At 37.3% G+C, this 17,106-nt stretch overlaps 1 protein-coding gene across 1 annotated transcript in view; it reads right to left on the reverse strand.

Moving 5' to 3' along the window:
• NCKAP5 (NCK-associated protein 5) overlaps positions 1 to 17,106 on the reverse strand; it is an 846,875-nt gene that overhangs the window by 625,598 nt on the left and 204,171 nt on the right. The window lies entirely within an intron of this gene.

The raw sequence follows: 17,106 nt of genomic DNA on the forward strand, positions 1-17,106 counted from the left end.
ACAAGATATCATAAACATTAATGCATACTTTTAAAAAACTATTAATGATTATAATTTTGATTTATACTGACACAACTAGAGCAATTAAATGCATGTTGTAAATTCTAAGGAGTCTTCAAGTTTCTGATACAACTTGTTCTACAGCACATACATTGCTGCTGAATGTCAGTGACATTCCATTTTTAGTAGTAAGAATAGAAGTGATTTTATCTAATTAACTTTTGAAATTAACTTTTTATAGCCAGCAATAACTACAGCAAGATTATTTCTAGATAATTAAAATACAGTGCTCCTAATGAATGGATCTCTACTATAACTTTCTTTATAAAGACATATATTATAGTTGCTTATATCATTTCAAATTGTGCTTTGTGTATTCAAACTAATATTTTTTTCAAAATGTAAACTTGGGTTTTTTCAGTCTATTTATTTTTATGAACTAGGACTACAATAGTTGCCGAATTTCTAAAATATCTTATAAAATCTTAAAATTACAAAGTCACTATTTGGTAATTAAACTGTTAAAAATATCAAGAAGCCTGGGCCTCAGAATTTCTTATGAAAGGAACAGAGTTTTGAGAGGTATTCTGGAGAGATATTGGAAATTAATGTAAAGGAAAGAACCAAAGCTGAAATTGATACCTATGGAATTGAAAAATGTTAGCACCATCACAAGTTCTTAACTTTTAAGAACTATATTCTAGGAACACAGAGAATGTGTTCTGCCTTTCTACTATTTTGGCCTGTGTAGGCAGAATATTTTGGAAGGATAGGCTGGGTTATACCATGGTGACAACCCCTAGATCTCAGTGGCTTGAAATAAATGCCTATTTCTTCTTCATACTACCTGTTGGCGGGGACTCTGCTCATGGTAATCACTCTATGACCCCAGCATTAGAGAAACCACCATCTTGAGAGCTGCTGGTTGCCATGCAAGAAGGAAAGAGCATGTTGGGCAGTTGCAGATCCACAGTTAAATGTTTCAACTTGGAATGTCACTTTTGCTAACAACTCATTGGCCAGGATGTGTCACATGGCCCCATCTAGCCACAGAGGAGCAGGAGTTGCAATTCTACCACGTGCCTATAAGGAAGAGGGCTGGACATATTTACTGACAACTCATCAAATGTTTAGGGTAATGATTAAAGACCCAGCCCTCTGGCCAAAATAGTTAATTAATGTCTGTGCTTCATTTCCCTCATCTGCAAAATGGGAAGACTAAATCTGATAAAACTATGATGATTAAATGACTTAATACTTGTAAAGTGCTTAGAACAGTACTGTCATATAATAACAAAGCATTATTATTTCTTTTTAACTTTTGTACCTGCCACCCTGGTCTTCAGTGCCAAGAGCAGAGATGAGGGCAAAAACAAAAGTGAGCAGTCTTAGGAATGCTGACCTGGACCCAGTAGGGATACCTACAACAGACATTCTTGAGAAAAGGCCCATGACCAAATGAAAGAGATCAAAGATGCTAGGATTTCCTTGTAAGTAACACTGATCCAGAAGGTATGAAACAAGCCATTAACAGAGCAATGATTTATTTTTAATGGGAACTGGAGGATAAGGGGGATAAAGACACCTAAACTGAAAACAGGACTTTTGTAATGTGAAGGTCAGAGGATGAATTTAGGGTGTGATCATATAACATATAACATGGATGCAATCAGTGGAAGATGTTGAATAGGGCTATCATATAGCATGTATATTTGGGTAATACAGTATATGAATGAATCCCTTCTAATCTGTGGTTTAGAAGGCTTACAGCAGGCTAAATAGGAGTTCAAGTAATGACTCCCACTAGAAAGAGCTAAGGCAACAAAGAAGAGAAATGGGAGCAAAGCGAAAGTCAACCCACCAATTATGAAGAAACAGAGCAACTGGTAGACTAATGACATGGTTCATTCCTACCAGAACTCCTGTTTCCTCAGTACTGGCACCAATGAGATTGCTCTGAATCCATGATCATCCATATGTATTAAAACAATCCTTGACTGTTAGACACCAAGGAGATGCCAAGATAAACAGACATGATTTTCCTCTTCCAGGGGCTTACTGTTGAACAAGAAAGACATAGGGTATTAACCTACTTGTAACATAAATCAGAATGAAGTAAGTTTTATACTGCATACATATGCAGAACGTTATGGGAGTACAGAAGAAGCAGAAGTTCATTTTTAATATGGAATTTGGGAATACATTTTGGCGGAGATGGCATTTTAAATGAGATTTTAAAGAAGAGGAAGGGATGACAATGGATACAATGAATAAGATAACTTAATATCATGAGCAGCCAGAAAAATGGGTAAGATCGACCATTTGAAGGAGGTAGAGGAGAAATAGTTTTTGTTTTTTAATAAGGAAACTTTGTCCTTTGTTCACCCCCAGTAATTCAGCAGCACACACTAGACTGTCTCATTCTATAATTTGTATGTATTTCTGTCATTCTATAGATTCTATAGACATAATTCTAAAATCATTCTATAATTTTATATTTCTGACTCCCTATTATTTCCCCAAAACATTAACTATAATATTTGATGTTAATTTTATTTCTGTAATATTTAAATGTAAAGCTCTGCAGTTCACATTTTTCTAGATGGTCACAAATTCAAAAGATAATAAAGCTGAAAAGGATTTTTTTCTTTTTTTTTTGAGACAGAGTATCATTCTGTTTGCCAAGGCTGGAGTGCAATGGCACGATCTTGGTTCACTGCAACCTCCACCTCCAGGGTTCAAACGATTCTCCTGCCTCAGCCCCCCGAGTAGCTGGGACTACAGGCACCTGCCACCATGCCCAGCTACTTTTTGTATTTTTAGTAGAGACAGGGTTTCACCATGTTGGCCAGGCTGGTCTCAAACTCCTGACCTCAGGTGATCCACCCACCTCGGCCTCCCAAAGTGCTAGAATTACAGGTGTGAGCCACCATGCCCAGCCCTGCAAAGGAATTTTAAGTTAAATTTTTGCTTTATAGATAAAGAATCCAGTGATCAAATTAATTACTCATAATTGTAGAGTGGCAGACTCAAGAACTTGTAGAACTCATATCCTAATACTGAATGTATTTGTTACTTTAAAAGATAAAATAATCAAGAAAACAACAAAAATGAGTCCAGGGTTACTCTTGTGGTTGCTCTGTGAGTATTCTGTGTCAGAAGCAAGGTGAATGATGCGTATAAGATTGTGTGTGTGTGTGTGTGTGTGTGTGTGTGTATATATATGATTGAATATAAATAGAATAAGCATAGAATTAATTACTAACCCCTAAAATGGCTAATTTAGGAGTCACCAATTCAAGCTTGTTTGTGTTTAGGACAAATAAAAGGAAGCCCTACCCCACAGAGTAGGGATTAAGTTGATGGAACTCTTTACCCAACAGGAGGTGGGAGAAGTTGGAAATAAAAATAGATTTTAAATGGCTTATATAAATTAATGACCAGCCCATCATAGTTAATAAGAAAAAAATAGTATGTGTGGGTCATGTTATGCATGTTTGAAGTTGACATCAAAGAAGTCCTTGCTTTGCCAACTCTGCCAAAGACAGATGGCACGTGGCCATGATGCACCGTGGCAATTCTTGCTTCTGTTTGTGAAAATCTCCAAAGGCTGTGTTTTGGAAGTCATGAGAAACTGCTAGGTTGCTGGATTGTGAATAGAAGATGGACATTCAAGGAACCAATCTCTATCTGTATATTAACCAAGACAACTATATCTAACGTTTTATTCCCAAACAGGAGCATAAGGGACATTTCCAGATTCTGACTTTACATGAAGACTCAGGACTTTGAAAACCCATGAGAAAGTTTTCATAAGGATTTATCCACACTTTCTTCTTTGGTTTGCTCAGATGAAAAGCAGGAAACCTTCCAGACATCCTGAACCTCTGAACTTTTTGTGGATTGCCCATCAACACAGACAAACATTCATGCAGCAATTCAAAAATCTCTTCTCACTGCATTATAAGCATGTCCTTACATTATTCATATATCAAGAGCATGCCCATTCCCAACCCACAGTGGAATGTGAGCCTAATTACATGTTCCTTTGCAACAAGATCTCACCAGCCCAGAAGTGTCAGAAACCCTCTATCATATATACATATCTTGTTCCCAAAATGATCTTCCCAAGCCACCCTAACAGGCCCCCTTCAGAATGCTTCCTGCTGACAAGTGAATCTGCTTTTTGCCTTTCACCCAATCTCAGCTCAAGCTTTCTCTGTGAAAATATCACAGACCACATCTGACAGTGGTCCAGCTAATTAATATACTCCAACGTCTAGCAAGCATTTGACAGGAAAAATAATCTATACTGTATTTATTGCAAAATTTTCACCAATGTGACAAAGATGAATGTAAACTTTACATAATCATTTTTCATTTGTTATCCAAAGTTGAAAGTGATTTTCAAATGCTAACTTTAAAATTATGATGAGGAAGATAATAGTTCTCTTTAAAACTGCTTGGCAATGGAATTTCTATAGTATACTGGTTTAGCAATCAGCTAGAAAAATAAACTCTCTTGCTAATGTAATAAATGGGCCAGATATAAATCTCTCAGGGATTTGGGTGGTCGGGTGGGATGAGGGAGGAGCACACAGAGGGGATGGTGGAACTGGATTTCTGAAATAAATGATCTGAAACCCTTAGCACAATATATCTTCAAAAAGTGGTGTCTTCCTTTATAAAATGCACATACCACCATCACAATATTGGAGCAACTCAAAGAATCTTAAATGTGTACCATGGCAAACACCTACGGTACCCAACTCAGTCTACAGCAGGGAACCCAAAAGTTCAATTCACTTTGGCTGTGGCTGTGCTCCAGGTACATATTTTCTCATGAGCTGTTTCTTTGTTCTAGAACCATCCTTCCCAATATTCCTTAACACTGAAATTATAAAGGTTAAATTAGTAATTGTTCATTTAATTGATGAGCTAAAACTCACACCCTTCCTTCTGAAAGCTAGAGTAATCTTCTAATAAAAGGTCAGGAATGATCTAATTTACTTATAATTATTAATTCTTCTGTGACTTCTTAACCACAAATAAAGTCTTGGCATTGGAAAAAGGAAGATCTGAAACAGGACAAGGCAATTAAAAGTGGGTGGAGGAAGTATAGGAGTAGTGGAGAAAAAAAGAAAGGAATGGATTTTCTAAATTTAAAACACTCTTTGCCCTTTCCTGAAATAATGACTTATATTCTTTGAGTTCACAAGAGAGTAATTGGATATGCATGATGCAATGCTGGAATTTTAGGTATTTTGCCTAAAGGTTATTAACAATTAGTACCACTAGGGGAAACAATCATAAAGTTAGTTAGAATAACAACCCTCTCTCAAAGGATAATTAAAACTTGACTTGTAATCTGGTCATAATAAAAATATATTTTGGTTATACTGGAGCCTCACATGTCAAGAGGCAAACTGACAAACTATAATCTGTCCAACAGGTGGCCATAACTAAATGAAATCTGAAAAACAAGTTGTATGAGGACCAATGAAGGAACCTACATTGCTTCCTTTGAAGCAGTAAAGACTGAGAAAAAAACATGAAAAAGTGTCTTTATATAAATCATTTAAGAGGAATGGTACACAGAACAGGGAGTAGATGTTATAAGTGGAGCTACTGATGACAGCATTAGAGCCAAAGGGTGAAAGGCAGATGTTGAGTCATTCAATAGAAGAGGTGTCTGATGTCTTCCTATCCAATGTAGCAGAATCCATCCCACACTATATCTGAAAGACGACCACTTTGCTTTGATGTTTGCAGTGGTACAGAACTCACTATCTCAAGAATACCTTCCTCGGGATGGTAATAAGTGTGAGAAATGCCCTTTCTAGTTCTAAATTTCTTCTCCACAAGACAACTCATTCCATTTTCACACAATTATTAGGTCTATCCATCCCTTAGTCTTCTATTTGTCAAGCAAAACATCTCCAATTCCTTGCACCATTATTAATTCAGTATACTGAACCTTGTACCATTTTAGTCACCAGCTTTGTGGATACTCTTTGGATTGTAGTGTCTGTAACTGACATCCAAATTAAGTGCTCTTGATATGGTCTAACTAGCAACTGACCCCATCCATATTTCTATTACCAAAGCAGAGAAACAAGAAACCTTCCAATGCAATTGTCTGATTGCTGACAACTTTTAATTTCCCTGTTCAAGAAAATCAATCAATGTGTGTTAGCTAAACACCTGTTATGTTCAACCCTGTGTTAGCCATCCTTTGATGTGTAACAGAAGTGTAAGGCCAGGCACCTTCAATATTTGTAGAGTCAATACTAAGGTACATGAAATAATTTTATAATTTTTACAAGATATACGTCATTATGTATACTTATATGAAATAGTCTCAAGTTCAGCAGGGAAGACTGGGCCCAGGTGGGCTGAGGAATGCATGTGAGGATGTAGGGAGACAGGAAACTTGAAGGATGGTTAGGGATTGTCCATGTGGAATGGAGAGAAAGGCCACAAAGGAGTGCGTGTGTAGGAATAATGAGTAATAAAGGAGGTCAAGGTTGGTAGGGACATGTGTGTGGTTACAAATAGAAATATTTGGATTTGTACCATAACATTGCTATTACAACTTCCTTTCTCCAATTCTAAACATGCTTGGTTTTACAGAAAAAAATTGCAGGACTCGGATTTCCATGGGTATTAGTGTGCAAATGAATCCCTGATGAGATATTATGAGGAGCTAAGAGAGTGATGCTAGAATTCTCAAGTGGCAAAGGCAAATTTCAGGGCTGACTTTCTGGATGACCTTTTTTTTTTTTCTGAGCATGGGAATTTCAGTTCATCCAGCGGGAGAAATATTTTTTGATAGATGGGACTTTTGGTGCATTTTGAATTATGTCATCGTGGGGACAAATGGTCCCAAAAGCAAAAGTCCTAAATGTGTACATCTGATCCAACTCTAAGAACTTTTGCTCAGTTGTAACGTTAAAGAATTTCTATTTTAGAGTGGCATTCCATATTTCTACTTCCAAAGCAGAGAAACAAGAAAATCAATTTGCCAACATAACTGAATAAATCCAGGTAAATACATATTTGGCTTTCAATTAGCCAGGGAGTCTGAATTTCTAGAGAATATTGAAGAGACAGCGTCAGACAACGCAATTTCCTTTAATAGGGACCATAACCTCAGAGTTGCTGCTCTGTTTTTTAATATTGTACAATTAAATTCTTTTTGCACCATGCTCTGCTTATAGCTTCTGTGGAAACTTAAACATTATTCAATAGAATAATTTCCTGGAAAATCTTTTGAAAGTGGTCACAGCCTCTGACCTTGCTCTGGTGCCCTGGGTCTGCCAGCATGCTGTTTCATTATCTCAGAAGGTTTGGTGCCAAGAGACAGTCCAAGAGTTAGTGCATAAAGAAAACTAGGTTCATAAATTAATATCTGCCTTCTTTCAAGGAGGGAAACTGCCACTTCCAACCATTTTATGCATCTATCACTTCTCTTCTATCTTCATCATTCAACCCTTCAACTGGCCTACCTAGATGATAGGTAAAAATTATAGATTTTTAACTCTTAAGAAATAACTGCCTAAGTCATTTCTTTCAAACCATTCTCATTACCAATGGGAAACTCAGGCCCAGAAAGCCTAAATGACTTTTGCAAGACCACAGAGTCAGGACTTAAACTCCATATTGTGGAAGATGAACCAGGGTTCATTTTTTTAAAACTTAGCAATGGTATGACAAAATCACCAAACAGTTAGAATACAGCCTCTGATTGTACTGGTGTGTCATTAAATACCAGCCCCAACTAGATTACAGTGTATATCAGTAATATTTTAAGGGATAAAGAGAAAAAATATTGCTATTATCAAGCTATTTAAAGGAGCTAGGTAATAAAATACTTATAATTTATTTTTACGGTTGGTTCTTCCCTTTATTTTGGAGGCAGACTCTTGTTCTGTTGCCCAGGCTGGACTGCAGTGGCATGATCTCGGCCCACTGTAACCTCCACCTCCTAGGTTCAAGTGATTTCTGGCTAATTTTTGTACTTTTAGTAGAGACGGGGTTTCACCACGTTGGCCAGGCAGGTCTTGAACTCCTGACCTCAAGCGATCCACCTGCCTCAGCCTCCCAAAGTGCTAGGATTACAGGCATGAGCCACGTCACCTGGCCTCAAATAGTTTTTTTATGGTGATATGATAACAAATAACAATGACCCGGGCTGCCAAACAGAGGGTGAATTTTCTAAGGATTAGTAGCAAGGAAGACAATGGGAAGGAAAAGGCAAAAAGATGAAAAAGGGAAAAAAAAAACCATAACTACTTGAGACTGGGTAATTTATGCAGAAAAGACATTTAGCTGATCCACAGTTCCACAGGCTGTACAGGAAGCAAGGGTGGGGAGGCCTCAGGGAACTTACGATCATGGAGGAAGGCAAAGCAGGCACATCTTACATGGCCGGAGAAGAAGGAAGCGAGCAAAGGTGGAGGAGCTACACACTTTTCAACCACCAGATCTCGTGAGAGTTCACTCACTATCACAAGAACAGCAAGGGGGAAATTCACCTTCATGATCCAGTCACCTCCCACTTGTCCCCTCTCCTCCAGTCCTGGGGATTATAATTCCACATAAGATTTGGGCAGGGACACAAATCCAAACCATATAAGCTCCATTCTGAATTCAAGTGTACGTTGGTCTTGCCAAAATTATCAAAACCTTCTCCGTAAATACCACTTTCAGCCTTGTAGGTTAAGCCCTGATTGTTTGTAAAAGTAACTTGATCTACATGTCTATAATTGTTCTCTAATTTACTTTATCCAAGTGAAAACACACACACACACACAGAGTATTTTAGGCCTTGATTTTCATCATGAAATTTTAAAAATCTAAAATTGTCTACTGTAGCATAGTTAAAACTTCGAAGGAAAAAATACATTTTGTATTTCTTCTTTTTGGAGAGGACCAAACATCTCTCCCCAGGGTTGGAGAGTGGAGGTAGGATACTGGAACTCCCTCTCAGGTCTCTGAATATGGAAAAATTAAGAAGAATGGGATGGATCAGGGGGGAGGAGATAGTAAGCAAACAAATGACTTCTTTTTAATCCAGAGTTACCCATTTGGAGAGAGATACAGAGTTATATCCTAACAGTTCTTTTTTAAAAAATAAGTCGTAAGTATGCTCATGCCCTAACAAGTTAGTGAATTTTTCCATTAAAATTAAAATTAAATAGAAGGCAACGGTAAATTACCCATTTCATTTCTCCTTCCAGATTAAAAAAAAAAAAAAAAAAAAGAGGTACTTTGTCACTTCTTACTGTGAGTACAATTCAGCCTTAATACATGCATATATGTCAAGGGGGCCATTTACACTGTTGCCTGCTGGAGTTTTTCTTCTTTCAACTTAGTAGGGAATATTTGTGATCTTTATTACCCCAAATAAATCTACAAAATGCCTTTTGCCTGAGGCCTTTTATTTTAATTTCAGATAATAAACCACATTAGGTTCCTGGCTGTCATATTAAGATAAGCATGGATCGAAAAATAACAAAAGTGTGTTTTAAGCTAACTGTCTTTAGATTAAATAGTGGTAAATTTCTCTGGGTGACCCCCAAATCATATTGATGTTGGGATATTTTTTGGTACTTTTGGAGTGTTTCTTGAAGAATATAAACCTGTTTAAACTAGAAGTGGAGTTTTTAAATCATGTATGGGCCTCCTTGTACAGTATGATTCAAATCCAAGCTTCTTGCGGTGGCAGTAAATCTATCTTTTAAATAAGGATATTTCCCCGGTTACATTAGGGATCAATTTTATAACTTTGTTGGTTAATAGTGACTCCATCTATACAGTGGTTTATTTATTAACTATAAAGATCCTAGTCCTGAATTTCTCATCATCCTCTGTACTGTTAGAGCTTAAACTCTTAAAGACAATTCAAATTCAATGCATTCCATTACTGACTCTTCATCAGCCGTCACTCCAATTCTGCTCCTAACCAAGCCTTGGTTCATAATGCCAGCTCCTCTGAGAAGCCTTCTTTGGACCTCTGAAGGACAGTCTACTAAAATATGTTTTATAGAACCCCCTCCATCCCTCAAAGCCCCAGTGGAATAATCCTGATAAATGTGAAATATTTCTTGCAAACAATGTTTACAGTGAAGAGGAAGGGATAAACTCCCAAGGTTAGGGCCTAAATATATGTTCTCTGATGGATTAAAGAACAGTGGGCAGATCTGATAAGAAACAGGAAATCATGGATAGAAAGTGAGTACAGAGTTTTACCCTGACCCTTTTTGTGTCTCCTTGCCCTAGAAAACCTGGATTCAAATTCTAGACACCCCCTAAGTAGACACATGCATATCACATACAGGTCACCAAAGGAAACTACAATGAGGATCGATCCTAACGGGCAAGGTCAGATCTTCTGGGTGATCTGGTTCAGTCACACCAGATGTCTTTCTGGACTTAGTTCTACTAAACCCTGTTGTTGGAAAAATGGTTCTTGGAAGACAGTGATGTTATTTCATCGGTGGCTTTATGGATATGAGAAAAAACCTAAACACTCCCTTGCTTCTCTAAAGTAGGACCAGCAGTCTATAATAAGTATCCTTTGGTGGATAGCTTATCCCATACCACTGTTCAGGAATAACATAACCATTGAAGCATGTAGCAATACCCAATTTTGAGAGCCCTGGTTTCATCTCCCTTGTGCTGGACAGAGGGCATAGCTGAGAGGCCAGACTCTTATCTTGGCAGGGGTCTGGGACTGTCTGCATCTCTGAAACAACTCCTGGTGGGTAATTGGGGAGTGACATTGATGGGTTTCCAGGGTGGCTCTGGGGTCTGCATTTCACTGAGAATACAGCTATGATTTAGGAATTCATCCCAAGGGTTGAGAACAGGCAAAGATAATGTGAGGCTCGCTAGCCCTGGTCTCCTTTGACCTCAGCAGGGTGAATCAGGGATGCAGAACAGTAAACCATGTGCTGTTATTGAGTTGGCATAGCATGATGTTTTGCTTTCAGAGCTTTTATTGCTATTACAGCGCACTGAGCTCTCTCTTTGTTTGCTACACATTCTCTCCCCAAGAGACAGCCTCTTTTTCTCTTGAGAGATTTGCAAAACAAATCATAGTTCTTATTTTATTCAGTGTCCACCATTAAGAATTCATGCAGAGCAGTTTTACTTGTTGCCAATTAAGAGCTCCCAGTGGAGGTCTATGATTACAGTGAAGGCAACCTGTTTAATACTTGGCGTCTCCTTAGTCTACATAAATTAACCCCATGAGGGTAGAGGCATGCTAATTCTTAAGATGTCTGGATGATAGGATGCTAAGATCCAGGATACACAGAAGGTACATCTTCAAGAGGCTCTGGGCCTGACTCTGCTCAGAAAGCATGTCTGCTTTTGTTTCTTACCTATATTTTACAACTACAAGATAATTTCTAGATAACATTTTAGCAAAGAATATTTCTTTCTCAAGGATAGAATAATGGCATGTGGCCTCCCAGCAAGCAATTTCTCTCTCTCAATTTAGAGCTAGAGGAAACTTTAGAGGCACCAGAGCCATTAACCTCTAGCTAAAAATGTATAGATATATCAAAATTATGGGGAACATGAATGAGTATTTTGAGCATGGATCATTTTATTTCAATGTCCATTCTACTTAGTTAAGACATATTTGAATCATAAGGAGAATGAAAGCAAAGTTTTTACCCAATGTTTTTCTATTTCTTCTCTTAGAATAAGAATCACATGCAAGCCAGAAAGGAAAGGTAAAATTCCATTTAAAACATTTTGGATATATAAAAGTAATTATCTTTTTTTGCTAGAAGGGATGAGCCTTACAGGATCTTCTTCTAACCAGGGACCTATACATGCTTTAAAATTTAGTCTTTTACTCCCCCTGATGATGTAGGAAACCATTAGTTCCCCCGCCTTGGGAAGCAGGAGTTAAGTCCTTTACTTGGGCAAACAGTTTGTAATCAGTAGTTTAGATTCTTGGAAGTTTGTACTGAGGCTTTGACTTCCCCTCAGGAAATGAGTGAGGAACTTGGCATTGAGGTTTCTACAGGCTGACTTTCCCCTTTTACCAACAACCCAGACTCCTCACACTGTTAGATGCCCTTAAGTCACCCAGCCCAGTACCAGTGAAGCAGGTGGTACAAGTCATATGTATTCTATATTTGCATAGCAGTTAGATAGATCACCACTTCCCTCGATATGTTCCTTGCAGCCTTGGAGTAGATGCTCTAAGAAAGATAGGATCAGAGTTTTATTTTTAAAGTAAAAATGATATTTTATATCCAATATTTGCATATACGTAGCACATGTTAGTAGGATTAATGGCTCTGAGAAGTTCTACAATTAAAACAAAACGTTTAAGACTTGGTTTTATCTAAAATTTTTAAAATTTATTTGACCATGGAGTACCTTCATTTTTCTTAAAGTATCTATGACATAGTGACACGGAATATTGGTGTTCCTTGGAATATACTCAGGAAAATGCTTGCATAGATTATTTAGATCACTGATGCTCAACTGCGAGAGGGGATGATTTTGTCCCTTAGGGAACCCTTGAAATATGCCCAGAGACATTTTTGTTGTCACAACTGAGGGGTACTACGGGCAGGTGGTGTAAAAGCCAGGGATCATCCTAAACATCCTCCCCTGTGACGAAGAATTGTCTGTCCCCAAATGTCGACAGTGCCTTGGTTGAGAAACCCTAGTGCAGATATAGCTTGTTCAAATGAGGCTTAGGTGATCTGGAATCTGTGATTGGTAGCTAGCACTCTGCATTCAGTAGATTTTGTCATTTGATTTTGACCATGCAGACCTACTTACTCATTCTTCATTACCGTAAGACTTTTGATAAAACTCGCACCAGTTTGACTTGTGAACATTTGAAACAAAACAAAGATGATAACAGTCCTTTCCTGAAACAGACCCCTCCTTGCCTGGGGACCAGACCAACTGCCTTTATAAAACAAACAAATTAACTACAAGATTAGAAATTATGGCTCAGGAGTCATGCAGCCAGAGGCCACAAGATTCCTCACCTCCCTAGTTGCTCGTATGAGTAACATCATTATGGCAAAACCAAAGATTGGTATTTGAGGTGTTTTTTCAGACCCTGCATTCTCATGGATCAACAGGTACCACCCAGAGTGGTGAACTGGCTCCTCAGGTCTTGCAGCCCCCACCCTGGAACTGACTCAGTGCAAGAAGACAGCTTTGACTCCCTATGATTTCATCCCAACACAACCAATCAGTACTCCCCATTCTCTAACATCCCTACCCCCACCATCAAACTATTTTCTAAAAAGTCTGGCCTCTGAATCTTGGAGGAGGCTGATTTGGGTAGTTGTAAAACTCCAGTCTCCCATTAACACGAAAAGAAAGAATATCTGAAGTGAATACTTGGACATTATCTTCTTGAGCTACTGGCAAATCGTTAGATTGTTACATTAGTCATTTATCCTCATGTTCTTTGAAGCTTTCTATGATATATGTGTTATGTAGCTGTATCATTGCATAATATTTAAGTGTTATTAAAAAACATGTTTTATAAATGCAATATAATATTCTAGACACCATTTCATAATCTCAGTGCTGAGTAATCTTAAATTAATACCTTCTTTTCACAGATAAGAAAACTCCATTTCAGAGTTGTTATCCAGCAGCCAGTTTTTGTAGGCCAGACAAGAGTCCAAGTCCCCAAAACCTCCAGTCCAGTTTTCTTCCTATTGTATAGTATTATTCTGCTCTCACTTTTTTATACATAATTTTACATTTGTGGCTTGAAAGTAATTTCAATGCCACAAGCATTCATAAATTCAATTTGTATTTTCCAACTGTCTGTTTATTCTAAACTCTTAATATGAGGCCACAAATGGATAAAGATTTTTTATCACATGTTAGGAGAGACATTTTCAGCACTCTTTTATGTTTCTAGTCAGTCACAAATATATTTAGCCAAATCAGAAATAGTAAAAAATGATATAAAAAAATCCTTTTTCTCCAAGTACTAACTTTTCACATTAGAACAAATAAAGGTACAGGAAATTATGGTTGTGTTTCAACCTGAACTAGTATACAGGTTGTCGCTGTGTGTGTGTGTGTGTGTGTGTGTGTGTGTGTATGTTTTAAATCAAGCAGGGAGATACAGAGCAGATTAAACTCACCCCAACTTATACTCAAGTCTTAGACTAAGTTCTAGATTCTGACTCCATTCTCTTCTTTAGATGAATTCTGAGTTTTCCTCTTTAGGAAGGATTTGTTACTATTAAAAAGACAATTGAGTTATAGGACTGCTCCCTGCTAGACAGTTATTTATAAACTCCACAAATTCCTTTGCAACTTGAAAACGCAGAGATAGATTATAGGTCTATTTCTGTAGAATATTAGACAAGACCCCAAAATAACCAGTTATCTCAAAAGTGTTATTGCAACATATTTTTTTTTGTCACAGCAGATGGTTATGCTCTAAGAACCAACTAAACTTGGTGAAAGGCTAGCAGCCCCCTCCATGAAGAAAAGGAAACTTTTAAATCTTTGCACCTAATCCTATATTATTTATGCAAGTCTTATCATCCACCAAGTGGCAACAAGAGTATGCTCTGTTTCAACCATGCTTTTGATCAGTCCTCCAAGGTGGTAGCCATAAATTAATCCTGACCACTATTATTATTGGAAGATCTAGATATTCAGAACTTGACTCTAAGTTATAAGTTAGCTCCAGTATAAATGGAAGGCCATCAGTTAACATTAGCATCAATGACAAATAGCCCACTACTCCATGACAATGGTAGCAGCCACAAATCAAAGGCATATAAAATCAGAGAAGGAGCCTATACTGATTTATGGGAGCATTTGTTTAACTTCAGGCAATCTGGTTATGCTTGTGAACATGACATGCTATTCCCATGATCCTCTGTATATCATAGATTCTATTCTAACTTATGAATAAGCATTTAAAAATTTAATCATAACCAGAAAGGATTTCCTACACTGTTCACTGTCACTCACATATTGTTCTCTAAAAACAATTTGGCTACAGTTGTTGTTATGATATTGTAATAACCATCATAAAGCCTGTCACTTTAAGTCAGTGAAGTCAGGATCTGTTGGCAAAAATATAATCAAAAGTAATTTCATGATTCAATAAATAGTATATAAATCTGCTATTATTGGGGTTCATTTTCTTTCAATACCACCCATTTCCATCTTTTCACTGGAATTATTCTGACTATCCAAGTGTCATTATTACCTTCTATTGTTATTTAAATGGAGCATTTTTATTAGATCCTCTGACACTATATATAAGGCTTTGCTTCCTCAGCAGTAATAATTCCATTTGTGAAGGAAAATGGAAGTAACTATACACAAAATTCTAAGCTCTCACTTTATGTTAACTCCATGCCTGAAATGGAAGTTTAATTTAATCATATCTGAGAAGACCTAGGTTTTTATTAGCTACCTCAAGAAAGTAAGAAAAATAGCCCTTTCCATGCAGGTTATTTTGGTTCAAAGAGCCCATGAAACCATTATTCATCTATAATAATGCATGTAAGATACACTTACTAACCAAATTAAACTCGAAATTTCTTTCATCAGATGGCGTTCATTATTTTTTTGTAAAATTTTCTTTAGGAAGATGGGAAAAATAAAATACTATAAATAGGTGAAATAAAACATTATATTGGTTATACAGTTTTTAAAATATACTTTCCAAGAGATCTATAGAAGATATAATTAAAAGGACACAACCATACATACATTATTGTTGATTTAATTAATACATTGGTTCGCAAAAGAAAACTATCAGAATCAGGGTATAGTTCTCAAAAACAAATCTAGCAAATATTGCATCAATTACATAAAATTAACTGGTGTGTCCATTAGTGTCAGACAGACTTCACTGAATTTTTGTTGTATCCTACCAGCAGTTTTTCTATGTATAGAAATAGAATATTCTCTGTTACTATAATCAGAGGTCTGTCTTCCAGTAGAAAAACGAATATAAGAATACAACATATTAAACTATATAGTACTTTACCCAAGACCTAGAATTCCTGAAAGAAGATACATTTCGAGGTTATTAGAATTTTTACAATGGTGCAACAAGAAGAGGCAACCCAGCCTGGCAAGGAGCCCAGTGGTGATGGATTTGGATGAGGTCTAGCAAGAAAACAAGAGAGTTAGTAAATGTTTACCTGCCATCTCTGTGTACAGAGAGAGCACTCTCCCCATTCTGCAAGGAGATGAAAAGAAATAAAGGGACTGGGCCCGGTGGCTCACACTTGTAATCTCAGCACTTTGGGAGGCCGAGGCGGGTGGATCACCTGAGGTCAAGAGTTCGAGACCAGCCTGGCCAACATGGTGAAACGCCATCTCTACTAAAAATATAAGAAAATTAGCTGGGCATGGTGGTGGGCACCTGTAATCCCAGCTACATGGGAGACTGAGGTAGGAGAACTGCTTAAACCTGGGAGGTGGAGGCTGTGGTAAGCCAAGATCTTGCCATCACACTCCAGCCTGGGCAACAAGAGCAAAACTCTGTCTCAATAATTAATTAATTAATTAATTAATTAATGACTTTAGGGGCTTACTGAGGGTTGGTGAGACAAATGTACTTAATAAAACAATTTTGGTGCAATGTGAGGCATCATGTATTTAACTACCAGCATATTTATTTCAAAAAGTAAGTAAGAGCTATAGGAACTTCAAAAAGGAAATTTAAGTTCTATAGCAGCACCTACAAAAGACATAATGGCACGTGCCCTAAAAAGCTAAATAATAATATTACAACCATCTTTGCCAATCTCAATTCCTAAGAGGCCCCAGGGAATGAATCACTTGGCAATATGACTTCTGTGATATTAATCTACCATTTCCAATATGCATGCAGAAACCTTCTCAGACATTTTCCTTACCTAGTGTCAGAACCCTCTATGTAGAATAAAAACTAAATATTGGATAGCTGTACAACAGCATTATTAAAATATTCCCCTTTAATGTGAAGAGAAGCTGGACTTTAAAGCAGCAATGTTCTACTTTTTAACTAGAGAAAAACTTAAATAAATCTTGAAGTAAGCAAGGATCAAAGAATTTGGGTTCTAGCTTCCACATTAC

The sequence above is a fragment of the Colobus angolensis genome, unplaced genomic scaffold (genome assembly GCF_000951035.1).
Source record: "Colobus angolensis palliatus isolate OR3802 unplaced genomic scaffold, Cang.pa_1.0 Scaffold168, whole genome shotgun sequence".
Classification (NCBI taxonomy): domain Eukaryota; kingdom Metazoa; phylum Chordata; class Mammalia; order Primates; family Cercopithecidae; genus Colobus; species Colobus angolensis.